Source organism: Fukomys damarensis, unplaced genomic scaffold, assembly GCF_012274545.1.
Source record: "Fukomys damarensis isolate Sample0158 unplaced genomic scaffold, DMR_v1.0_HiC HiC_scaffold_23, whole genome shotgun sequence".
Classification (NCBI taxonomy): Eukaryota; Metazoa; Chordata; class Mammalia; order Rodentia; family Bathyergidae; genus Fukomys; species Fukomys damarensis.
Window position 1 is genome coordinate 6,930,995 of NW_022900935.1, and position 26,990 is coordinate 6,957,984.

At 43.7% G+C, this 26,990-nt stretch overlaps 1 long non-coding RNA gene across 1 annotated transcript; it reads left to right on the top strand.

Annotated features, from left to right (window-relative positions):
• Positions 1-1,074: 1,074 nt before the first annotated feature.
• LOC104863459 lies at positions 1,075-6,119 on the top strand. The gene is made up of 3 exons (XR_780584.1): positions 1,075-1,147; positions 3,769-3,944; positions 5,886-6,119. It is a non-coding gene; the product is annotated as an uncharacterized LOC104863459 (long non-coding RNA).
• The last annotated feature ends 20,871 nt before the right edge of the window (positions 6,120-26,990 follow it).

Here is a 26,990-nt window from a genome sequence, read left to right on the forward strand (position 1 = left end):
CTGGGCATACAATGGTGTTTCTGCAGAAGAACCAAGTTGTTGTGATTTTTTCCAATGTTCTAGACTGAATTATTATAGCCAAAGGGAGCCATTCATCAGCTTTGACACTGCAGGAAGCTTCCTAGGCAAACAGCTTTATTGCTACGTGAGATTAACCCAGACTGCAGTAATTTGTAACAAAGATAAGAAAATTGCACTGGTCTCTCAGAAATAAATTTGAATTCCAGAGTGGACAAAGGGGACTTCAACTTGAAATCTGCTATTTCAGATATAATCAAATTTATAACAGCCCCCGGAGAGTATGAAAAGCTAAGTGCATCTTCCGGTTGGACCTACCATGATGAAATCAATTAAACTGAAATTCCTAATAATCCAAAGCTCCCAGCCCCATCTAATTTTTACAGAAGACTGTTTGGCCTATTTGAGAATCATCTCCTCATCTACCTGACTTCATGACATGGGCAGACATCATGGGATAGTAAATGCAGACTTGATGGGAGGTCAGGCAAGCTGCCTCTTACCAGCTGTAAGATCTTGGTGAAACACGATAATGCAGGCCCCTCCCAGAGCTGTTGTGTGGATTAAATGGGATAAGAATGTGAAATAGAATACAGATGTCAGCTATTAATGAGAGCTGGTTAACCTCACAGACACCATGGGCCAAGCTCTTACAATTGCTACTGGGCAGGGTCTTAGCTATACTAGCTTGGCCTCTGTCAATCCTCCCAATAGTCACACAGGGGGCCCTGCAATTGACTCCATCTACACATGAAGAAACAGAAGGCCAGAGAGGTCATGGGGCCTATCTGAGGTCACAGTTCAGTAAGTGACCTGACATGGATTTGAACACCTACTCTTGGCTGCTGCATGGTGCTTTCCATTGTGCAACAGCAGCCATAGCACAGCCACCAGGATTAAAGAGGTGATGGCCTTGTGGTGCCACACCCAGCTAAGCACAATACACCTATGAGTAAGTACCTTTACTAGAGTCATAATGGGTAAGACTTATTATAGCACTTGTATGTGCCAGGCTTAGTGCTGGGAGCTTCCCACACATCTCATTTGGTACTTACACAGACATGGGGGAAAGTGGACCCTGTTATCACTCCCCTGTATGGATGGGTAAACAGGCTGAGATCACACACTGGTAAGCAGGGGAACCAGAAGTTTAACTTCAGCTATAGACTTCCTTCTCTATTGTGGGATGAGATGCTACTATGCTTAGGATAAAAAAATGTTCCCCAAAAGTCTCATATGTTCAGAGGTAGGGCCTTTGGAAAGGGATCAGATCACAGGGTTGCTGATCTCATCGATGATGAATTCATGGCTAGGTGTGCTGTTAGGAGGTGGGGCTCACTGGGGCAAGGTCACCAGGAATATAACCTGGCAGGGTTTATTCTTGTCCCCACCCCTTTCCTTGCTCTCTGGCTCTTTCCAACCCTCTCAGCTTCCTGGGTGGCATGAGGTGAGCGGCTTTCCTCCACCATGCTTCTGCTGTAATGTGTCTGACTTGGAGCCAGCTGATCATGGACTGAAACTCTTAAACCGGAAGCCAAAATAACCCCTTCCTCCTTTAAATTGTTTCCTTGGGTATTTGGCCACACTAACAAAAAGCTAATGAACACAGATGTCACAGGAAAGGCCAGAAAAGTCAAGAGCACTGGGGCATGAAAAGGGACCAAAAATCTTCCCACAAGAGGCAACTCCTGAGCTGGGAGTTTGTCCAACAAACAAAGAGAAAAACCAAGCAAAATCTCATATTTTCCTGGGACCCAGAATGACCCACCTACCATGTGCTGAGTACAGGCATCAGTATCCAGCTGTGACAATGCAGGAAGGTGGTCAGCCACATTGAGCTGGCTGTACACATTCATGGAGAAAGTAGGGCCTTGGGCCATCCATCCTGCCCATCCACATCCACACATGTCCGGGCCAGAATAGCCATCAGCCCTCACGTGTGGACTTGAGCTCAGCCCATAGACACTTGGAGCTCAGAGAGCTTTTGAATACTGGGTCATCCGAGTTTCCCATTCTGCAGTAAGGATAATGAGGCCCAGTGAGAGAAGAACCAGGTGAGCCTTTTCAGATTCCATGTAGCTGTGGGCCAAGGGTCCCAAGCACAGGTGGCCAGGAGGAAGTGGCCTGGGGTCAGGGAATCTCACCCTTGGTGTAAGCAGGATCTGGGCTGGGTGTGAGTTAAGAAGCTGGTAGGAAGAGGCAATGTAGGTAGCATGGAGATTGTTCCCAGATAGATCTCACTGACTGCATAAGTTTGAACAAGTAAACCTCTATGAGCCTCAGTTTCCATTCAGAAAATGGAGATAATAGCTTCCACCATAAAATTATTGTGGGATTAAGGAAAACAATGCACATACAGAACTCAAAACAGACTGGCACATAACAAATGCTCACCTGATAACACTGATGACTTGGGACTCAATTGTGCCTTCTTTGCCAACCCCAATCAGTAACCTAATGAGCCAATTCCTCTCTCCTTACCCCATTCATCACTCGATTGCCAGCTGTCACAACCCCCAGATTCAGACCCCCATGGAACAACGCCCAGAAGTCTCCAAACCTAAAATCACTTAAGTTCTGGGAACAGCGGAGCCTCACAATGAGACCACCTCCCCACACGCCCCCAGCAAGGACAGCATCCCACGAGAGCTGAATTCCCTTCAAGAGACCAGAACTTTAGAGAGACCTTTGGAAACCACAGCTGCCCGGCCCCGGCCCCCTCTGCTGTTCTTTAAAAGCTGACCTTGTGCTTTTGTGAGCAGGCCAGTCTGTACCCCTGTATCAGAGTTACTCACACTGGGGTCTCCTGTTCTCCCTTATTATCTAATTCTGCCGGTGCCTCACACCGATGAATCTTGAAATTCTTTTTGTGATATGAGTTTAAAACGCCTCGGCAGGCTGAGTTGTTGGTCCTCGTCGCCTCTTTGGGGGGCCCTCCTTGATCCCCTCTGGTGACAAAACTAGACAGGCTTCAGATTCACCTTTTTCACTGTTCTCAATACCTATAGGGTCTAGAAAACAGGGAAAAATTCTCCAAGCTTCCTCAGCGGAGCCACAGAAGCACCCTACTGGTGCCTATTAAAAAAGGGGTTTGGGTGATTCATTCTAGAAACTTTCGCAGGAAATTTCCCGAAAGTGCATCCAATGCAGAGGTGAGCAGATGACGGGGTCATTTTGCCAGCAACTCCTCCAAAGCATTCAGGTCCCCTCAAACTCTCCCTTCTTTAGGGTCCATCAAGACATCTCTTTCACACTTTGTCCAGAAAGAAAGTAAATATTTTTCAATGAAATTCAGCAATCAATTAAACACCGTCTCTCTTTAATATGAACGTTGAACCAACAGCGGCTGCACATTCCAACAAGAATATTTAAAGCAATTAAACTTTACCTACTTTTAAAACAAATTCTTTTAAATGCTAATGACCATTGTTTTCGTACTTCATAAGTAAAATTTTGTGTCGAGGAAGGTTAGATGATTGCAATGATTTAATTGTACTTCTCAAAGAAAGGAAAATGTTAAGAAAAAAGCTAAGATGGACCTCTTACCACATTCCTACCGCAAAATGTCCTGTAACAATAGAAGCGTGATTTGCTGAAATTAAAATGCTATTATGGTGAAATTAGGGCTTCAATATTTTTAGCAGCTTTAATAGGCCTTGCATTTTAAGGGACATCTGATAATAGATAATTACATTTCATCTTAAAGAAACTGAGTTGTTTTCTTAAGGAAAATACTTTTCTTTCTTCCAGAGAGGTTAAAGCCGAGCCATCATTAGAAGCAGCACCAAGCCCGAGGTTCCTGCTTCAGCTCGGGAAATAGAGATTAGCATATAAATAGCCTTCGGTGCCTGCTTGATTCCAGCTATTTTGCGTTTCAATGTGGCATCAGAATGCACTTAGCAAGAAATGTTCGAGAGGAGAAAGAGGTTTGTAATATGTCGCTTTTATAGAGGGGGGAACTTTAAGTATAAAAGATCATCCACTCCTCTGTGGGCTTTTTTTCCCTGTATCCTTTCAATGCCCCAATTACAGACTCCAAGAGCCAACAAGCCCCCTAGAACAGAGCCTTAGTTTACACTGAAACTCTCTTTGGACTGGGAAAATAAGTCAAAATGGTGCACAGGAAAAAGGATAAATATGTGGGCTTCCTTTTGGACTAGGTGGGGATCCTGGGGTATGGTGGGGCACAGCCATGCCCTGTCTCCTCACCCCATGCACCCCGGTCAGCGGAGGGGATGTGTAGGGCTTCTCCAGGACCCATTTGCCGGAGCAATGAGGGAGACTCCTGGCTTTCTGCCTGGAGGCGAGCTTTTCTCCTGGGAAATTGCTGGGACTGGGCATAGAGCCTAAGGTTGTCTTCGCCTCCCCTTCCCACCCCCCACTCCTACCTACACACACACACACACACACACACACACACACACACACACACACACACACAGAGGCATTCTGGCTAACTGTGGCTCGGGCTCAGTCTTGGGTTGCAGAATGATTCTCAAACCTCCTTTTTGTTGAGCACAGGGCACTGGACAGCTCTGAGAGCAGTACTGCACAGCTGTTTCAGGGACAGGGCTTTCCTGTGTGTGGCACAGGTGGAGGAGTGTGGGTGGTAGTGGTGTTGCTAGCCTGATTCCTGGAGTGGTTTGGGTCAGTCCAGAACCTTGGCTTCCAATCCAGATGCCCCTGGAGGCTTGTTTGAGATGTAGCAACAAGGGCTGACCCTTTTCCCACCCATCCCAAAGGAATACGACTGACACCCCTAACAAAAGACAGGTTAACAAGGGGAAGGAAAGCACATCATAGTTACCTGATCATAGCTGTATGTAACACTGGAACCTTCAGACTGAAGACTCAACAAGCCTTACTCAACTACCCATTTTAATCCTTCAGTTTCATGAAGCAGGGATGACCTTGTAGAAATATGATTAGATCAAAAGGTCATGATTTACCACAGCCAACTGAGAGGGGACAGCCAGAGAGGCCAGTCCAGATTCTTGCTGGCATCTCTCTTGTAGCATTTCTTCTTCCCAGGTATGGGGCAGGACCCCTCCGGAATGAAGGTCTTAGTTCCTTTACGGCGGGCTCTTACACAGATTGTGAAAGGGAGTTGGAGCAATATGTTTGGACTGATGACTGACCTTAGGGAAAAAGTAGTTCTGGTTTCTATGACTTACCTTGGAGACAGGAATTATAGCTTCTTTGGCTTACATCGAGGGAGAGAAGGGTGAGAGACAGCTGCTTCTGAGGCCTGCACTTTGGAGGTCGTTTTCTCAGCCCCAGCACAGATCAGTCACACCAGCTCTATGCCTGAGTTTCTTCATCTGTAAAAAGAACTCTAAACCCTGCCTGCCATGCACAGGGCCATGCTAAGGAAGACATGTGTAAGCTCCCTCCCACGTTAGTTTTATGCAGTTAGGATGTTTCTGTGAGCTTTGTCCTTCAGGACCCAGGTTTCTGCCCATCTGACCTCTCTCCCAGCTCCCCCGTGCTCCCTGCTCTACCCAGCCACTCGCCGAAGTAAGGGAGGTAAAGAATAAATACTTTTTCATAAAGCCACTTAGGAGGTAACTGCCCTGGGCTGTCAGAGACAACTCATAGGGCTGTTTGGAGATGGCTGGGTAAAGACAAGGCTGGGGTAGAAGGGACAGGTACACAGGGACCATAGCATTGAGTCCCAGCCCCAGCCCTTTCAGCACCCTGGGAATGGCAACCCATCCCGGGCCTCCTCTTCCCCTCTAACGGGGATGGGGATGGTAATCCTTTGAGGCATGTTTCAGGGATGTTCTGAGGCTCAACAGAGGAGGTAGGTAAGAAAGGCCTGTGGGAAGTGTAAAGTCTGGGGTATCTGTTTATTCCCGTCCTTTCAGGCTGCAGGCAGAAGAACAAGCAGCATGATGGTGTTGGGCTTGGAAATGATGCCACAAAATGTGCTGATTTGGGTTCCACCTGAGAACTCCCGGGACCCGCACAGGAGGAAGGGGCTTTCTCTGGAGCTGCCCTAGCTACCATGCAGGCCCATGGTCCAGAAGACACAGACTGCTGGAGTCGCCTCCCTGGACAGCTCATCATAGGGGTCCTGCTGCACCCTGCGGGAAGGAAGACCAGAGCGGGTGCTGAGCCTGGAGTTCAGATGAACTTTGTCTTGGCAAGTGTCTATTCTTTGGGTTCATTCATCTGCCCCCAAACTCATTTACTTTCTTCTTGAATTGCTTACATCCCAATTCTCTCTTCCCTGTGGAATGAGCCTATGAGCATCTCAGTATCGTTGAGCGACTGACTAGGTGCTCACTTTGCTCTGACTGGTGCCCATGCACAGGCAACACATTTGCATACTGTTCCCGTGTTAATCTGTCCACTCCATTCATCTCTCAGATTCTAACACGGAACAACTAGAGGGAAAGGAGAAGGTTCTTTCACCTCTACCCTGGGGTCGTGGCACCCTATTCCCTTCCAACTCTGTCCCAGGCAACATCATCTTCCTAACCCAGTGGCCTTCAGCAGGAAGAAGCATCCTGGTAGCTGAGAGCAGGCCATGGTCTCTACAAAAGATGCCTGCAGGACTTCCTTTGGGCTACACCAGGTTCCCTAGGTCCCAGGAGCATTGTCTTTATAGGAGGGTTACCACCACTTACACACAAGTCCTAGTAAAGCCAAGAACTCTGACCAGGCTAAAACGGGATGCTTTGCCTGGGCTTCTCCATGGAAAAACACCAACACGCACAATCTCTGTCTCACGGCATCAAACTCTCAGTGCAGATGGAAGGATGATACTAATTCTGGACTTCATAAATGAAGACTGTTTGTATTCCAAAAAGCTAAGTGTATGGAGCAAAAGTGCCACCTTGCAGGAAACTAGAAGAGATTTCTTGGCTATTTTGGTGACCTGCAGGGTACTGGGCTCGTGACTACTTTCCACTGGGTAATGAAGTTCCCTGTCTATAACGTAGGGGTTGGCGTCAATCCCCAGAGGCCCTCCCTGGGCAAACTTCTGTCTTTCACATACAGTGATCCTCTTATGCACAGTTTCCTTTTTCATAGTTTAGGTTACCTATAGTCCATCACAGTCCAAAAGCATTCAATGAAAAACCACCAAGATAAACATTTTGTAGGTTTTAAATTGTGTGCCCCTCTGAATACTGAAATGAAATATCATGCTGTCCCATTCCATCCTGTTAGGCAGATACTTAGACATTTACAGCCCTAAAGGACAAAGAGGGAAGGTCCAGAACAGCACCCTTTTGCCAGTTAAGTAAAGAATCAAAGACTTCAGTGTAGAATGCACTTATAATAATTTGTTAGGTTGCAGACCTAACATGATCCCACAGAGCACAATAATATTTTAAGGTTATACATTGTGCACCTTCCTTCTGAAACCTGGCCACCTGGCCCTCAAGTTTAGAGCATTCCCGGCTGCCACAGCCTACAGCCCAATGATATCAGGAAAGGAAATGTTCATTAAAGACCCTCCCAACTTGGGCTGGGACCTGGCTTACATGAAGAATTTATTTTCCTTACATTTCTTTAGTAACTTTCTTACACAATTAAATCCCCTGAGGAAACAGGGGCTATCCAAAAAGGACAGGAAGACATTCTGCAATTCCAAGGTATCATCTCAGGAAAATATTGATAAACGCCACCATCATCATAGTTGTCTGAAACCCAGGAGTAACTTTTGTGTGTATAAAAAGGCATCCAAATGCACACTCGGCACAGATTCCTTCATGGCACTGCTACATCCTCACTTGAAGATATAGACTCTCTCTTTATGTACAGTAAATTCTACCTATACTTCTGCATGGCTACCTATGTGTCTTGGCTGAATTCTTTCATTGGGGGAGCAAAGAACCAAGGACCAAAGAAAGGAGGCTCTGGATCCTCTCATTGTCCAGACTCGGATTCCCAGTGACAAGCCCACCTGGGATGTGAATCGTTCCTTTATCCAGAGTATCCACACCATGTACACTGCCCTCCCATTAGTCATTTAGTAGCCTCCCTGCTCCTCAGCTCCACCGTCACAGTGCCTCAGTGCTGTGTTCAAGTATCCCCTATTTTCCTTAATAAGGGGCCCCTAAATATGAGAGTCGTGATATGATTGTAATAATCGTTCTAATTCATTATTAGCTGTTTTTAATCTCTTACTGTGATTAATTTATAAATTAAACTTTAGCAGAGGTATGTGAGTGTAGGACAGAACATTATATATAATGGTTTCCATGGTTTCAGGCATCCACTACAGATCTTGAAACATAACCCCCATGGGTAGGAAGAAACCAATGTCTTACTATTCGTCTATGTGTCCTCTGGGCTGGGTGCTTCTTACTCTAGCCAAGATGTTCAATATCTTCTGTCTTGCTAATCCAGGCAACTATCATATCACTTCCCATATAAGTACATGAAGACCTTTTAGCATCCTTGTTTTATTCATTAGGAAATCAAGATTTGACTGACTTCTCTCGGTGAACAGTCAAGCTTCTGACTCAATCAGCTCCAGATTCTTGCTCTCTCTCTTCCTACTCTCGCACTTTCCTGCGTAGCGGAAGACTCCACTGAGGACTGCACTCTTTACAATTAATACAACTGTAGGACAATTTGTACCTCCCCTGCTTCAAATTGTTTTCCAAACTGTTATGCAAATAACACTAATTCTACTGAATATGAATAGATTCTCCTTCGGAAAAGGTATCAAGATCAAATACATTTGACAGTGGGTAATACAAGTGGAGTTCTCTTTTCAGGTGCAGAATGCCTCAGGACCTTTAAAATATGAACAAGGTACATTCCAAATATAAGAGAGGAAAGGCATACAATTTTCCCAAAACTTATTTGTCCATACATCTTTTTCTTCCTTCTGTTTTCTTGAGAAACTTGTGTTCCACTAACAGATTAGGGTTTCCCAATTTTGCCATTCAAAATGTAATCCTGAGACCATCAGGATCAGGCATCTGCTGGCAGCTTGTTCAAAACGCAGAATCTCAGGCCCCTCCCATACCTGCTAAATGAGAGTCTGCATTTTAAAAACATGGCTAGGTGGTCCACATACACATTAATATTTGAGAGCATTGGTCTGCACTATACTTATTGAGAAACACAGCTGACCCATCATGGACTGTGTCCACGCAATAGCCATAAACTCCAGTGGAGATAAAAAGATCCAGCATTCATTGGCATCATGTGAACCACATGAGTAGACTGGGAATTAAGTGGTGATGCTGAAACACCATACAGATACAAACAAAGAGACTTCCCACGAGGGAGAGTTTCACCCCATTGCTAACAGGATGCAAAAACAGATGGAGATCAACTGGATAACGGATCCTTTGCTAAAGGCATTCCTCCTAGAATGTAGCCATGGAAAGCACCGTACAGCTCTTCTTAAAATGTGAACGGCTTTTAATTCTTAGAAGAAGGAAGGTACCTCCATTCCCCTTGACTCTCTCTCAATTACAGAAATCTTCAAGGTTACCAGATACCCTTGAGTTTATCACCTGGGATACTCTTGGGATGTAGAATACTGCACTGGCCTCTGACCTAGGAACTGAAAAGATGGCATCAAGCGTACATAAGCTTGTCTCAAGGTTTTAAAAATCGCAGCTGAAATGACCCATTCATGCAAGATCAGACCTATGCTCGAAGAAAAATATCTTTGCTTCTGGCTCCAGTTATGTCCATTCATGGGGTTATACTCTCTCAAGTTGCTCTGACATTTCAAGCCGCGGCTTGAGAGAGCTTTGGTCAACAAAAGATGGAGAAACAAATTAGTTTTTACCTAATAACTTCAAGGTTTTGGGGAGACAAAAACCTTTCAAGGTATCTGTGCAGATATTTGGTAACTGGCCAGAAGACCCAGAGCTTGTGAGTGATGGCATCTGAATTAGAACCCAGGCCAAGATTTTTCTACTCTGGAAGCCATCCAAGAATACAAACGCAACTTGTCATCCTCTTTATATTTCGCTCTTAAAGCTCTTCCCTAACCCTCTGTGTTCATAATGTAAAATACTGCAACTGAGCCCTGTGTGGCTCTCCCGCCTCACTTCCATTCAGGCTCTGGATTTAGAACTTCACATTCATCTTTTTTAATTCCTTCTTTCAAATGCTGATCAATATACCAGCCGGCCAAAATATTTTTCCCATTTTACATTGCCACACGAATTATTTTTTTAGTGCTCCCCACACTTTGGATAACTCTGCCTCCCTTAGTCACAGACTGAGTTCCACCCCCCCTTCTGAAAACTAGGCAACTAGAAACCTATCCGTCAGGCTGAGTACACCCCACGTCAAGATACCCACGACAGAGCTCCTGATTCCTCCCCGTCTTCCCACCTGCAGCATGGCCCCAACATCAATTCAGTTGGGGTAGAGGGTCCGTCCCTCTCTACCCCTCATAAGCCCTTTTCATACAACTTCCAAGATGGATCCTAAGTTCAGCATGTCTCGCCTTCCTCACCATCGCCATGGTCAAGTCTAAATCACTGTCATCTCTCACTCAGACCACCGCAAGTATCCCATCTTTTTTTTTTTGGTTTTTTAAGATAGGGTCTCACCATGTAGTTGAGACTGACCTGGAACTCACTATGGAGCCCAGGCTGGTCTCAAACTCAAAGATCCTCCTGCCTCAGCCTCCCGAGTACTGGAATTACAGGTGCCATCTTCTTATTTCTTTCTGCCCCTCTATTCCACAAAGCAACCAGGGAGATCCGTTATGGGAAACAACATCCCATCACACCAACAGCCTGCTTAAAACACTTCCCTACCCAAATGCAACTCTGTAACGTCTGGGACCCAACTTTTATCTTTGTCTCTGCACCCTGGTGCCTTCAACAGCGCACAGCCTAGAGTAGGTGCTCAGAAAATATGGTCTGCGTGAATCAATTAAGCGGTAAGCTTAATTACAGACCACAAAGTCTGTTATTTATTTGAAATGGGGCATTATTTCTTTTTTGGTATTTTTTAAAAATTCTAACATTGTACCTGGTCTTCTCTCATTTCTGAGATGTCAACATATCCAGATCCTGAGCAATTTATTCCTTCCCTTCCCTCCAGCCAACAGAGGCAAAGTAAAAGGAATTCATGGCTTAACACGTACAGATGTACCTTGTTTCAGCCTTATCGCTTGATAATAGATGGGAGATTGTGCTGATTGAACTGGACATTTTCCACTTTTATTATTTTAATTATAAACATAAACTATTGGAGGTAAAATCAAATGGAAATCTGCCTATCAATTTCACAATTAACATCTCATTTCAACAGCCCAATCAAGTCAAATGAGGGCCAGTGACCTTAATCTTTCCCCAAATACAATGCTCGACTCCTCTCATTAGTTGAAAATCTCCAAACTGTGAAATATATGGGTTAATCCCACGTTTGCATCAATGATGCCATTGCCACATCTAAATAAGTCAAGGGGTCTCCATGACCTTTATGTTACGGTTTGTATTGGCCAAAGTGATAAAGCTGAGGCTGTGCCAATCAAGTGGGAGACATCACAAGGCCACTCAAATAGGGATTATTTTCTCATTTATTTTTATAAGACTGTGACAGGAAGTATGATTTTTAGGAGAGTTATTTTGCCACCGACTAGCTAAAATTAACCTAAAAGGAGAGTAAAGCCCAGAAGTCAAAGGCAGTTTATTTTAAAATTGGGGAAAGAAATCTCTTTGTGATACAGGAAAGGGGGAAAAAACTTGATTTTTACAAAGGTAAGAAATAGAAGAAGAGAAATTTGACCTGGCAAACAATGCATTTGCTTAACGTCAACATCCATGCAAAGATCAGAACAAGACCACCTACTCTGCAGAGATAACCAGAGCTCCTAACAGGCTGAAGGTTCTACTAGATACAGAAAAGAGATGAGTGTTCATGGGCCATGAACCATTCAGACAGATCAGTTACTACTGGGTTTGTTGACAGCTCCCTGTACCGTTTCACTTTGCAGGAGTTGAGGTTTACAGGTGCCAAAACCGCCCCTGAAACATTTCAAGGTCAGCCATGAGCCACCAGTCTTGTCCACCTGACTCCACTGATTGACACACCTTGAGTAGCTCCATCCACACCTTCACTGAGATGACTGATCTTTCTTCTACTTGCTTCCATTGACCACTGGCTGTCTGGAATCTGTATGATCAGCATTCTTAAGCTACAAGAAACAGAAATCCACATCAACTAAGCTGAGGCAGCAAAGAGGAATGCATTAAAAGGATATAGGACTGTCTCCTAGAACTTAAGCACATGAACCCTACCAGGTCTCAAAAAAGAACTTTCTCCATATCTCTTTTCTGTTCTTACCATACTCACGTCTCAGCTCATGAAGCAAAAAGAAATGGTCACCCCTTGTTCCTAAGTTTCTGATCTGGTCTCTTTGGTCAACACTAGAATCTATGGATCTCAGGTTTTGAGGAAAAAGAAAATGAATCACCAAATTTGAGTCAGGTGAGCATTTTGACACATCCAGACATGGCAAAGTGGAGTGTCACATTATCCTGGTACAGTCATGACCACAAAGGATTTGTACTCAAGGATGAGAAGGGCAATTCAGGAAGATGACCACGAGCTGAGCAGAATCCCCCAGAGGCATCTAGTAAAGGATTGCATTGTTACAACCACAGGCAACCAAACAACCTAACGCACAGAGCCAGGTCCCATGATCCCCTTGGTCAGTCCATCTCCTTAGGGTGAGAGGCTTGTATCCAGTAGGAAGGATCGATAAACTGCAGCTGCACCACCCCTAGGAGGGGCTCCTCTCTTACACTATCCTGCCAGGGCTGGGGATGTAGCTCAGTGGTAGAGCACTTGCCTAACGCAAGCAAGGCCTTGGATTTAATCCCTAGCACTTAAAAATAAATAAATAAGACATCACTGAAGACACTCTGCATCCTTCTTATTACCATGTATACATTTACTTTAAACTTGTTGAATGAGAATCTCTCTCCACCACTTTGCCTGAAGCCCCATGAGGTTTCAACATATTGGTTTTACTTGCTTTCATTTCCGTGGTACATGGTGAACATCACTTAAGTGTTGTTGAATGAATGAAGGAGCAAATGAATGGACTGGAGACCAGGAAAATTGTGCCAGATAATTTGGAACACAATGTGAGTCTCACAGGACAAATAAGAGTCTTTTAGGAAAACAAGTTATATAAGACAGAAGGCCCAGAGGCGCAGGCGTGTGGCACACATACCAGAGACTATGACACAGGTCACACCAAGAGAATGGACTAGAAAGTGCACATGAGGGCCATCTCATAGATGGCCTTTTATAAAGCCTGGAATTCTGCATCTAGAATTTAGGCAAATTCATCTGATGGGAATATAGGAGCTGAGTTAGAAACAGGAAGGTGAGTCAGGAGGTTCATGGGTTCACCCAAGAGAAAAAGCAAGAACAGTAAGGATGGGGAGAAAAAGGTTTTAAAAGTTAGTAAGGAAGTAGAATCAGCAGAATTAAAGACACATCGTATCTTTCTTGCAAGTCTGTGAGCTTCTGACTGTGTCCCCCTCATTCCTGGGCTACCAGGGGTCCCACGGTGCCCACCCAACACATAGCAATTCGTTGAGAAAACAAATTCACAAAAGACTGACTAGCAATGATTAACAAAGGTAGGGTGGATGCTGGGCGATGTCCTTTGAGGATTTCATAGAGCCTTGCCGCTTATATTTTTATCTCGCCTCTATGAGATGCTTAGAGCCTTTAAATATCTTTCAGATCCCCCTGAAACCCCTGCACAGACCTAGGTGCAGGCTGAAGTGCTGGCCCTACATCCTTATTCATGAGCTGGACTGGGATAGACTAGAATGGAAAAGAATGGGTCTGCTAGATACTGAGGGGTGGGCTGTGGCTAGCAGAGCTCTCCCCGCAAAGGCTCCAGGCAGTAGAGCAGGAATCTCTGCCCAGGGCTTCTCTGAGAATAACCTAACCTAGTAGAACAACCCCTCTCAGCTAAGCACCAGGAAGAGGGAGACTAACCCATCAGTAGACTGAAAAACAAAACACAAGCAGCTGGGGGATTAGCTCAGTGGTTCTACTGCCTGCCTTGCAAGCACAAGGTCTGGAGTTCAATTCCCGGTACCCACCCCACCAAAAAAACCAAAAAACCACAAGCAACACAGGAACTCATGGGCAACATTCAGAGTTCCAAAGCTTCCAAAAGCTGGGACTGAGCCTCTGCCCAAACACACTTTTAACACTTGCATAATATTCCTCCAAGTAGCTGAGCCGTGTCTACTTAACCATTAGCCAGCCTTGTTTAGGGCAATCAGACCTGTCTCTGTATCATTACATTATACTCAAGGCTGTAAGGAATATCCCTGTGCATAAAGCAGTTTCCATAAATCAAGTTAACTAGCTTGGAGGAACTCTGGGATAAGCAATTGAGGAAGATAATGACACATCTTTTCTAAAAGAAGATGTCACCTTTGTGTCCTAGACAGATTATGAAACCAGACTAAGACTATAATTTCTGAGTCCCTTCCAGCCAGAAGAGTCACCTACCCAAAATCTTCCTGACTGCTTCAGCGTCTCAGGAGCAGAGTGCAGGCATCTGTGTCTTCAAGCTGTCCAGGGAAGGAACCTCACAGAAATCCCTACAGGTGCAGTCACAAAGGACTCTGGGTCAGGGCTCCACCTTGCAAGCAACCAAAGGCAATTACAGGTGATTTAGGGGGCACATTAAGATTACCTGGCAGCTGGCAGCATAAACAGGAGATACACAAGCAGATTTTTTAAAAGCTGGGAACCCAGAAGCTGTAATCCCAGCACTCAGGAGGCTGAGGCAGGGGGATTGCTCCGAATTAAAAACCAGCCTGGGCCACATAGTGAGTTCAAGACCAGCTTGAACTATGCAGTGAGACACTAAGAACAAAAACAGGAAGTCAGAAAGAGCCTTGGTGGAACATCACCACCCCTGCTGTCCCCATAGCCACCAGGATGAACTCTGATCTACTCCCACGCTTCCCATCACCCCTTCAAAGGACTGAGCATGAACCATAAGCCCATGCGTGTGGGTACGAGATGCCCTTCCATCTCTGTGTGAGAGGCAGAGCTTTCCTCCTACCTAACACCCCAGCAGGAAGCAGATTTGTATTCTAGACCATCCCAAAAGATAAATATCTGTTGTGTACCCCTTTGTCCTCCATCATTTTATTTGACTTTTACTTGAATCCTAAGACAACAGAAGAGTAGCAACTACTCCCATCTTCCCAACAAGGAAACTGAGGCTCGGCGAGTGTAACGAACTTCTCAAACAATACTGGAGGTGGAGGTGAGCTCATGCTGCCCTTCAGAACTATCTATCGTGGTCTGATTCCGTGAACTACGGCAATGAAAGTCTCTCATTTGAACAATGAGTTATTGGAAAAGGATCAGCCATCACGATCATTAGATACTGTACTTCATAAATGCACTGATCTGCGCATCATTTGTCTTATTTTTTATTGTTGTTAATACTTTTTGCCCCTGGAGAAAAGACTGAGCAGTGAGCTCATCTGTTCTGCCATTCAATGTATTAAATTAACACCTCAATGCATGGACTAAAACTTGGAGGTGAAAAATCAGGTCCTTGCAGCCAAGACTGAATATCATTTATCTTAACCTTACATCTTAGGGAGACAGCCTCGAAATGCAACTTTGGAGTTCCTGGGAAACAAAAGGTTTTGTTGCATTGTTTGGAGGACTAAATCTCAAATTAAAAAGTTGGGATTTGTGAGATTTGAATATTATGCTAAGTCTTGCAGGAAATTAGCTTCTTTCTGCTTTGCATCTTTCTGGGTTTCCAACACAGACTGGGAAGGAGAGGTGACATTTGAGATTGGACTGAAAGTCAGGTGAGACCATATGGAGAAAAAAGCAGGTAGTGAGGTTGGTGCCCATGGGAGATGAGTGAGACAGGGAAGAGCATCCCTGACTTGGGCCTCTGGACGAAAGGCCCTTCTGTCACGGACAAAAGCACAAGCATGTTAATATTTCACCTTTTTATCATCAGCACAGTGGGTGGTAAACATCCTCTCCCAATTATTAACCCTACTGCATAAGTTTAATGAAACTGAGTGGTCAGAAATGGAGTGTGGATCCAGTCTGTCGGTAGTGTACATTATTTTATAACAAATAAACTGCGTATGATCATATATTCTTCCTTGTATTTGTATATGCCTAGGGAAAATTCTAGCACACAACCCACAGCACTGTCATCTCTAGGAAGGATTGTAAGGGTCACTCACTGCCTACACCATATATTTTTGTAAGTTTTGACTCAACATGGCAGCAAAGGAGGGTAAGCAGCCAACATCCTCTCTCTTTTCACGCTCCTGCCAAGCTATGGCCACTGGCCTGTCCCCTCGACCTGTCCCGAACTCACCAGAGCTCCAGAAACAGACCCTTTACAGTATTTATACTCAGAAATTCTATAATCCCAACCGATTCAGTGAATCAGTGGTTGAAGAAAAGACTATTTCTTGAGCTGTCGTCAAGAGAGAAGACCCGTCTTCTGTGGCCGTTTTACCATTTACCAGGTCTCTACAGAGAACTGTATATAATATATAAATAATAGAGCACTAAAGTTGGGGAAAGAATCAGGGAGTTCCTAATGACCTGACCAGAAGATGAATGAGGGAAGAAATAAGGTGAATGTGAAGTGATCTAATTCTGGATGGTTATTAGAATTATGAGCAAACTGCCCGGGGCTTTAAAGTCAAGTCATATTGCTACTAAGTCACTGTTTGGCGATGCACCACAGGAGCGGGGAAAGCTTTCCATGCACAAGCGTTTGTGCAGAAATGTCAAGGCCGTTGTCCAGTTTAAAGGCCAATGTAACATTAGCATCTCCTGCCCAAGCCCGGCACAGACCATGGTACAAATATGAGTGTACAGTTTCTCACACCCAGCCAAGGTGTCTTTGTCCCCAATTTATACAGGGCACCTCTGTTGGCCAAAGGAGATGGGCAGCAGCCTAAAGGTGTGCCAAGCCCCAGGCTGCTCCCCCACTGGAGACCAGGGGAAAGACCAGCCACAGAAACAAGCCAGGGTCCTGTCCCAGCCTCCGCTGCGGAGACAAAGGCCCAGAGTGCGTGGCTATGTCAGGGTGACATCCACCTCTAGAGCCCACGCTGTGGTGAAAAACTGAAGCAGAGGCCACAAGGTTAGTCCCAGAGATGAGTGAGCAAATATATATATGGTGCCTCTTGTCCTGAGCTGGGCGTGGAGCTGTGAACAACACCCTCAGTCTCTGCCCTTCCAGACCTCGAGCCCACGGTGAGAGGATGACTTGACCCAATTCCTACAGATGATCACCGGTGATGACAGCTCCAGAGACAGGGAGGACATTCAGAGAAGTCCCAGTCAGGAGACCCAGTTCAGACCAGGAAGTCAGTAGGACTCTGGGGATGTGACATTAGGCTCAAAGCTACAGGATAGGGAAGGAATAATATGTGTCAAGGCCCTGGGCAGGAAAAGCCCTGTAGACAAGCAGGAGTGGAAAGGAAATGATTTGACTGGAGATCAGTGGGCGAGGACTGGGGCAGTCTACACAGGGCTGGGAGGCTACCCCAAGAGCAGAAGTCAGGGTCGGTGCTTTGGAGCCAGCTCGTCCTGCGTTCAACTCCCGGCTCTGTGAGATACAGCTGTGTGATCTTGGGTAAGTGACTGGACCCCTCCAAGCCCATCTCTTCGAACACACCGAAGAGGAAATAATAATCTCCTCCCTATGTCACTAAATAGTGTGGGAGTTAAGTGGTACAACAGACACATGAAGAACTTTCTTGGCATAATAATAGCCCATAACGAACACTCAAGGGATGAAAGTGTACGCCAATGTTGAAACCGTGCAAGGGAGTGGGAGTGGACACACTGTCTTCCCTGATGCACACAGCCTGGTCTCACTCTGACCTCTGATACAGCCCACTTGGGCCATGTGTCGGATGGAAGCACCACTTCCAGTTATTCCACAGTGCCAGGTGCCTGATCGCCCCTCCTTCCTCCACTTCACAGAGGGCTCCCTGGACTCCAGCTCCACACCCTCCTCTTCCTGTGCCCATGCCGTATGGCAGCGTTGGCCAGAATGGGTGTTTCAGGCAGCCCCCACTTCTTCGAGGGGCTGGAATGAAGCCTGAGCTCCCATCCAGGATCGCGAGGCTCCTCTGCCAATAAGACTTTGAAGAGCAAGTGCCACGACCCCAGGAGGCCAGGCCACCTATGGCTCACTTTACCCCACTGGTTTCTTGCCTGCCCGGGACCCCAGGGTGGGCCCCCTCTCAGCACTGCCATTATGTCCCGATGGCTGGATCTGGCTCCTGCTTCTACCCTTCCCACCTGTCCTTGCCTGGGGGAGACTTGTAGCCCACAGGACACAGCACAGTTGAATCCACACAGAGCTTCCAGGGCCAAAAGCCAGCCACTTCACCTGCCACACAACTCATCGGCCCTCTCAGCCCACAAGGCAGTGTCCTGCCAAACACACTACACTTTGGACCCAGGGCTTTGGCTCTACCCTGGCCTCAGCGGAGCTCCCATGGCCTTCTTTGCCAAGTGCCACCCTGGAGGCCACTTGACTAGAACACAGATTTCTATGTTGCCCTCTTCTTTCCTCTGTCCTAGTTCTCCCTGCACATGTAAATCTCCCCTTCCAAAGGACTTAATCCCAACTCTACAGAAGAGACTTCTGGAAAAACAGCTTTTAAAGTAGTACATTTTTTTCTTTTTGTTATAACTAAATTTGTTGCGCCTTTGCCATGAGCCAGCTACAGATTAAATGGTTTACATGTATCATTTTGGTCAATCCTTGTAAACACAGAAACAAAACTCTAAAGTAGGGACCATGATTACCCTCACTTTATAGATAGGGGAATTGCAACTCAGATTGGTCAAGTAACTTTCCCAGATCGCACAGCTAACAGGTGGGATAACAAGATTCAGTGCCAGGGCTGTCTGGCTTCACATGGGTACTCCGGACCACAGTGCCTTCCCATCACCATCAGAGACTCTAGGTTCCCCAGAGATGATGCTATTTGGCCCATCTGTTATGGTTTAGATCCAGGATGCTCTCCCAAACTCCCATGCACTCAGAGGCGGGGCTTTTGGAAGATGATTGGATTGTGGGGGTGCAGAGCCATCAGTGGATCAATCTACTAATGAGTCCATAGCTGAATCTGCTATTAGGAAGTCAGAGACCTCCTAGGAGAGGCAGGTCCCTTGGGATGTGACCTGAAAGGATGTATCTCCCTCCTGCTTCCTCTCTTTGCTCTGTTTCCTGGCCACCGTGATATGAGCAGCTTTCTTCCACCAGCTCCTTCTGCCATGTCGTTCCTGCCTTGGAGCCGACCAACTATTTCAACCGTGAGCCGAAATAAACCTCTCTTCCTGTAAATTTTGCGTGTTGGGTAGTGTCTCAGCAACCTAAGGAAGTGACTAAGACAACATCTCTGTACAGATGAGAAAGCGAGGCTCAGAGAGGGATAACTGAGCTTTCCAAAGTCACACAGTGGGCTAGCAGCAGTGCCTAGTGGTTTTCCCAGCTCAGCAGCTCAGGGCTGTTCCCTGTATATCAGTCACCGTAGTACCTACCGGGTCAGAAAGAGTATGGGATCCCAGGCCCTACATGAGTTATTCTAAGACTGCAGATAGAGCAGCTGCTGTCCATCACCACACTGGAGCAAGAAAGTTAAACTTTGTCTCCTCTGTGAGATCCTGGGAGACAGGGGATATTACTTTAAGAACTCCTCTCCAGTACAAGCACTAATGGTGACCCATTAGAGGATCTTTCAGGTTGCAGAGAATTAGGAAAGCTGCTGTAGGTCCCAATGTTGGGCCCAGCTGAATCTGAAGTTTGCCTCTTTCTTATACTCCAAATTTAGAAGCCCAAGTCTAGCCTCATTCCATTTGGGGGTTTTTTGTGGTGTTTTGTTATTGCTGTTTTTTTTTTTCTTTTGCACTCAGAATTTGGAGTCCAACTACTATGAACTGAATGTCTCCCCCCACAGCTAAGGCCGTTATGACTCTTTCATGAGAAAAATAATGCCCTTACAAAAAGGCTGGAGGGAAGTATCTAGGCTCTTCTGCCTTTCCGCCACAGAAGAAGCCAGCATTTGCCCCTCTGGAGGACAGAGTGAGAAGGCACCATCCTCGAGCAGAAGGCAGGCCCTCACTAGACACTGAGTACAACGGCACCTTGATCTTGAACTTCCAGCCTCCATGAAACACAAGTTCCTGTTATTTAAAGATTATCCAGTGTATGCAATATTTAGTTATAGCAGACCAAACTAAGAGTTCAGAGACCTGTATTTTGGTCATAAACTAGTGATAACAGTAATTGGCTCCATTCCCAAAGCCCTCTTTTCAAGAAATGACAACACACATAGCCCCAAAGTGCCCTGAGACCTCTGCTATATGCATAGGTATCAGCCACAGATGAACACTTGACCCAAGCTAGGCCAATCAGATTATCTCCTCTTGAGACTTTAGGAGGACACTGAACCTATGTGAGTGGTCCTGGGACATGGGGCTAAGAGGTCAGGAGACTCCTGGGCTGATGTTCCCACCATTTGAAATGACCACGTGGGCTTTCTGCAGATATGTGAACAGAAGTGAAGCTGGAGAGAAGAGGAATGAAAGGTGCTGAGGACATGAAAGGTCGTGAGGTCTCTGTCCTCAGCAAAGCTGGGCAGGACATTATCTGTCCCACAAGAGCAACAAACAACTTCCCTATTGCCAGCAAACTCATCCGCTGAAGACATGGCTTGCATTCCAGGGTCCCTGCCAAACTAAGCAACCATCTAAGCAAGCAAACTCACTTCTCAGTAAACATTCCTTCCACATCTCTAGCCACAAGCAGATTAGGTGAGTCAGTTGACTTCTCCCTCCTCCATACAACACCTTCCCTGTACCTGGCCAGACAGCCTTCCTAAGGCCATAGCAGTAATGTCTTCTTGCAGTGTTTGCTGGTTCACAGTGGGCCAAAAAACAGCATCTGTAGCAAACATTTTCAGCTGCTTAGAATCTTCTCTTTTCCAAAAAAGGACTCATCTTTACTGATTGGAACTTTCAATCACACAAACCCACCTTCCCAGCTCAGGTTGACAAATCAGAGTACCCCAGTCATACTTGTCTCAGTGGTTAGTGGAGGTGGTGGGGATATAACCCTAACAGGCCCACTCTTCCTATTGTTCAAGGAGAACCATAGGTTGAACCAGAACCTACAATTTCCAAGGTATAGGTAAAAGGCACAGTGAGGTGGGAGAGGGTTTCTCTTTCTACATTAGCCCTTGCCTAGAATATCTCTCAAGAAGAATGTGAGATAGCCATTTTTCTAGTGCCAGTAGCATTCACTGGGGTCACATATTCATCAGGGAGAGCCCACATTGGGTAGCAGGAGGAACTAAACTATGGAGACCAGTGAGGACCACCCAGCCACACAGGGAGCTTGCTACTCCCAAACCTTCAGTTCCCTGGGCCTCTGCAGCATTCCTCCCCACAACACTGTGCTCTGGGGCCTACTGGTTGTGCCAGGTACCTGAATCCACACTGCAGAGACACAGGTGGTCATAAAGGCCATTTTATTGAGCTCCAGAAGATAGAACAGAAGTGAACAACTGCAATAAAGTCACATTAGACCTCCATACTTGGTAAGTTGGAAGGATCACCACCTTCCATCAGAACTGGGACTATCTTCAGGGGAAGGGCAGCTGGAACCTGCAGTAGAACCTTGCAGAGTTCAACCCTGCAGGAGGTCAGCGAGCTCAACTTGGGCCTTGCAGCCAGAATTCAGCCTGAATCTCAGGGGTCTGCCATTGGCTGAGACTAACTGACTTAGTTCGTCACACTGCTAACCACATTGTCTATTGTGACAGCAGAGATATACCTTGAAAGAGACTCTTCAAAGTTTTTTCTTTCTTTTCTTTTTTAAAATTTTTATTATTTTTTTAATTTTATTTTTTCCCATTCTGCAAATTCCTTTTTTTCTTCTTTTTCTCACTCAGTCTCTTGCTCCCCTACATTATTCATCTCCCTTTATGTTCCTGTTCCTGTCCTAATTTAGATGTTTTTTCTTCTCTCTTTTTCTTTCACTCAATTGTCATTAGTTTCAAAGGAAAGTAAATACAATTTATAGCTTCCCTGTTACTGGTAAGTTGTTCTATTCTTGTCTTTGTTCTTGCACTCTATCTTTCCCTCTTGTCTTCAACAGTTTCCTAGAGTTTATGTGATCATCCTGTGTCCTTTGGCCTCACTTGAAACCTTTGCCTATTCTTTTACCTATCTATTCCTCTCCTCTCAACCCCTTCTAAGTCCCCATCCTGAAAGGTAAAGTTGCTATACTGAATAGGTTATTCACTATAAACATATTTTGGGCTAGTCCTCGATTTTGATTTAATTCACATGATTAAAGGTGATAGATTAATAACTACTATGAATGGTTGATCTCTAAGCTGTGCTTGATGCTATTGTGTTGTTGATTGTATTATTTGGGCTAAACGGTTGTGATTGATTTAATGAGTTGTCCTTTCTGATATTATGAAAATGAGAGTGTCTCTGAGTCATTAGACTCAAAACCTAAAGAGTGGCTATATCAGGAAAATCAAAGTAATAACCCAGGAATCAAACTAAAGACAGTCTAACAACAAAAACAAAAATGAGAAAACACTTAAACAAGACACAAATACAGACTTTCAGTTCACCAATGGCAAATTCTAGGGGAAATTAGGTGGAAAAATCCGACAATCAATCCTGAACTCATAGCACAGGAAGTAACAAAATAGATCAATCAGGCTCTAGAAAAATTCAAAACAGAAATAATTTCCCTGAGATGGTAAGCACAATGAAAGGCATGATTAGAGACAAAAAAAAAAAAAATTAGCTCAGGACCATGAGAGAAACCATGAATGCCCAACATAGAAAAGACATGGAATCCATGAAACAGATTCAAATAGATATCCAAGAGATTAAAAACTCAATCAAAAGCATTCACAGCAGAATGAATGAATGTGAAGATAGAATTTCAGGTGTAGAAGATAGGATTACAGTCAGTGACCACGAAAAGAGAGATCTCTTAAAAACAGTAAGGGATTATGAGAAATTAATCCAACAACTCCTAGATGATGCAAAGAAGAATAACATAAGACTGATAGGAGTCCATGAAGTAATAGGAGAAAGTACAAATGACTTTAAAAAGCTATTCACATAATGACAGAAAACTTCCCAAACATAGGGAAGAATTTGACATACAGATGAGTGAGGCATATAGGACTCCAGTTAGCCATGATCAATAAAAATCTACACCTAGACATATAATAGTCAAGATCCCAGAAACTCAACAGAAAATAATGAAAAAATAATGAAAGCAGTTAGAGGAAAGCAACAAGTCATATGCAAAGGAAAGCCCATCAGAATCACAGCAACTTTTCAATACAAACCCTCAGGTCAAAGAGAGCCTGAAGTGAGGTATTTCAAGTTGTAAGAGAAAACAACCTCCAAACTATAATGATGTATCCTGCAAAAGTCTTTTAAAATGGATGGGGAAATAAAATATTTCCATGACAAAGAACACCTGAGAAACTTCATGAATACTCACCCAGCAATACAAACAATTCTAAACAATATCCTAGAAAAAGACAAGGGAATATCCTAGAAAATGCAAGGGAATAAACTAAAGGAAGAGCGGAAAAATTAAAAAGAGCCAACTACAGGACAATAACATGAAAATGATGTCAATACATATCAGTTATAACCATCAATGTCAATAGCCTCAATTCACCAATCAAAAGAAATAGGCTGGCAGAATGAATTAAGAAGCAAAATCCAACAATATGTTGCACACAAGAAACACCTAGTTCAAAAAGAAACTCACAGACTGAAAGAGAAAGGATGGAAAACAATTCTCCATGTGACAGGAGCCTGGAAAAAAGCAGGGGTAGCTATCTTATTCACAGACAAAGTAAATTTCAAACCAAAACTGATTAAAAGAGACAAAGAAGGACACTACGTTCCTATAAAGGGAACAATCCAAGAGGAAGAGATAACAACCATAAATATATATGCACTAAACATTAATGCCAACTATATAAAATGAATATTAAGGGACATGAAAAACCAAATAAGCACTAATAAAATTGTAGTGGGGGACCTAAATACCCCACTATCACAAATAGACAGATCATCTAGACAAAAAAATCAACAATGAAATACTAGAACTGAACCAAGCTTTTGAACAAATGGACTTCATAGACATCTACAGAGTGTTCCACCTCACAAAATCAGAATTACATTCTTTTCTGCTGCACATGGGTCATTCTCCAAAATAGACCACATACTAGCTTGTAGAACAGATTTACATAAATGCAAAGGAATCGAAGTTCTCCCATGTATATTATCAGACCATAGTGCGATTAAGCTGGAGATCAATAGCATAAGAAACCATAAGAACTTCACAAACACATGGAAATTGAACAACACTTATCTGAATAATCAATGGATCACAGAGGAAATTAAAGAAGAAATTAGTCAGCTTTTACAAATAAATGATAATGTCAGTACAACATACAGGAATTTACACAACACAATAAAAGCAGTTCTGTGTGGAAAATTCATATCAGTGAATGCCCACACTAGGAAAACAGAGCAAGCTCAAATAAACAACCTAATGATGAATCTTAAGCTCCTCAAAAAAGACCAAGAAAAACCCAAAGCTTGTACAAGGGAGGAAATTATAAAGATCAGACCAGAAATCAATGCAATGGAAGCTAAGGATGACACAAAAAAACAATGAATCAAGGAGTTGGTTTTTTGAAAGAATAAATAAAATCAATAAACCCTCAGCCAACCTTATCCAAAGGAGGAAAGAAAAGACTCAGATCCATGCAATTAGGAATGAAAAAGATTAAGTCACAACAGATCCAGCAGAAATCCAGAGGATCATCTATGCCTACTTCAAGAACCTGTACTCTAATTAAATAGAAAACACAGAAGAAATGGACAGATTTCTTGATACTTCTGAATTACCAAAGTTGAATGAAGATTAAAAAATTCTCAACACCCCAATCACAATCAGTAAAATTGAAAACATAATTAAAAGTTTACCAACTAAGAAAAGCCCATTTCCTGGTGGCTTCACTGCTGAATTCTACAAGACATTTAGAGAAGAACTACTGCCACTACTCTTTAAACTTTTCAGTGAAATTGAAAGGGAAGCAATACTTCCAAATTCATTCATGGAAGCAAGTGTTACTTTGATTCCAAAAACCAGGGAAAGAACCAACCAAAAAAAGAGAACTACAGGCCAATCTCTTTAATGAACATAGATGCAAAAATCCTCAATAAGATAACGGCAAACAGAATACAGAGGGTCTTCAAGAAGATCATACACCCTGACCAAGACAGATTTATTCCAGAGATGCAAGGATGGTTCAACATACGTAAATCAATAAATGCAATACACTATATTAACAGAGTCAAGGACAAAAACCATATGATCATATTCATAGATTGCAGGAAAAGCATTTGACAAAATTCAACACCCATTCATGATTTTAAAAAAACCTGCAGAAAATTGGAGTACATAGTCTCTATCTCAACTTAATAAAGACTATCTATGAAAAATCAATAGCCAACATCATATTAAATGGAAAAAAACTGAAAACCTTCACACTAAAATCAGGAACAATACAAGGATGTCCACTATCACCACTCCTGTTCAATATAGTTCTGGAAACATTAGCCATATCAATTAGACATGAGAAAGAAATTAAATCAATAAAAATAGGAAAGGAAAAAGTTAAACTGTCATTATTTGCTGATGACATGAAACTCTACATAGAAGACCCAGAAACTCTGCCAAAAGATTTCTAGTCTTAACTGACACTTTCATCAGAGTAGCTGGATACAAGGTCAACACTCAAAAATCAATAGCCTTCTTATACACAAATAACAGACTCACTGAGAGAGAAATTAGGGAAACAATTCCTTTCACAATTGCATCCAAAAAAATGAAGTATCTAGGAATCAATCTAACAAAAGAAGCAAAAGACCTCTACATTGAAAACTACAGCACTCTGAAAAAAGAGATCGAAGAGGATATAAGAAAATGGAAAGACATCCCTTGCTCCTGGGAAGAAATAAATCAACATAGTGAAAATGGCCATATTTCCAAAACTGCTATACAGATTCAATGCAATCCTGATTGAAATCCCAATGGTATATTTCACAGAACTTGAGAAAACAATCCAAAAATTCATTTGGAACTAGAAGAGACCTAGAATAGCAAAATCCATTCCAGGCAACACAGACATGATGGGTATCACAATTCCCAACTTGAAACTATACTACAATGCCACTGTGATAAAAATAGCATGGTACTGGCAAAGAAAAAGACCCGAGGATCAGTGGAGTAGATTGGAAGATACAGAAACAATTCCAGATGGACTCAGCTACCTCATCTTTGACATAGGAGCCAACTATCCTCACTGGAGGAAAGATGGCCTCTTTAATAAATGGTGTTGGGAAAACTGGATTTCAAACTACCAAATATTAAAAGTAGGCCCTTATCTTTCACCATGCACTAAACTAAAATCCAAGTGGACTAAAGATCTAAATATTAAAACAGAAATGCTAAACTTACTGGAAGATATGTTAGGCAGAACTCTCAAAGACATTGGCATAGGAAAAGACTTAATGAACAAATCCTCAGTAGCATGGGAACTAGCACAAAGAATCAACAAATGGGATCTCATCTTATTAAAAATCTTCTGCATTGCAAAAGAAACCATCAACAGAGCTGAAAGACAACCTACAATGTGGGGGAAAAAATCTACCAGCTGCTCCTCAGACAAAGGACTATTATTTAGAATATATAAAGATCTCAAAAAATCAGGTCCCCCCAAATATAAAGACCCAATTCAAAAATGGGCATCTGAAATGAACAGACATTTCTCAAACAAAGAAGTAAAAGAAGCAAATAAATATACGAAAAAATGTTCAACATCGCTGGTCATTTGAGAGAT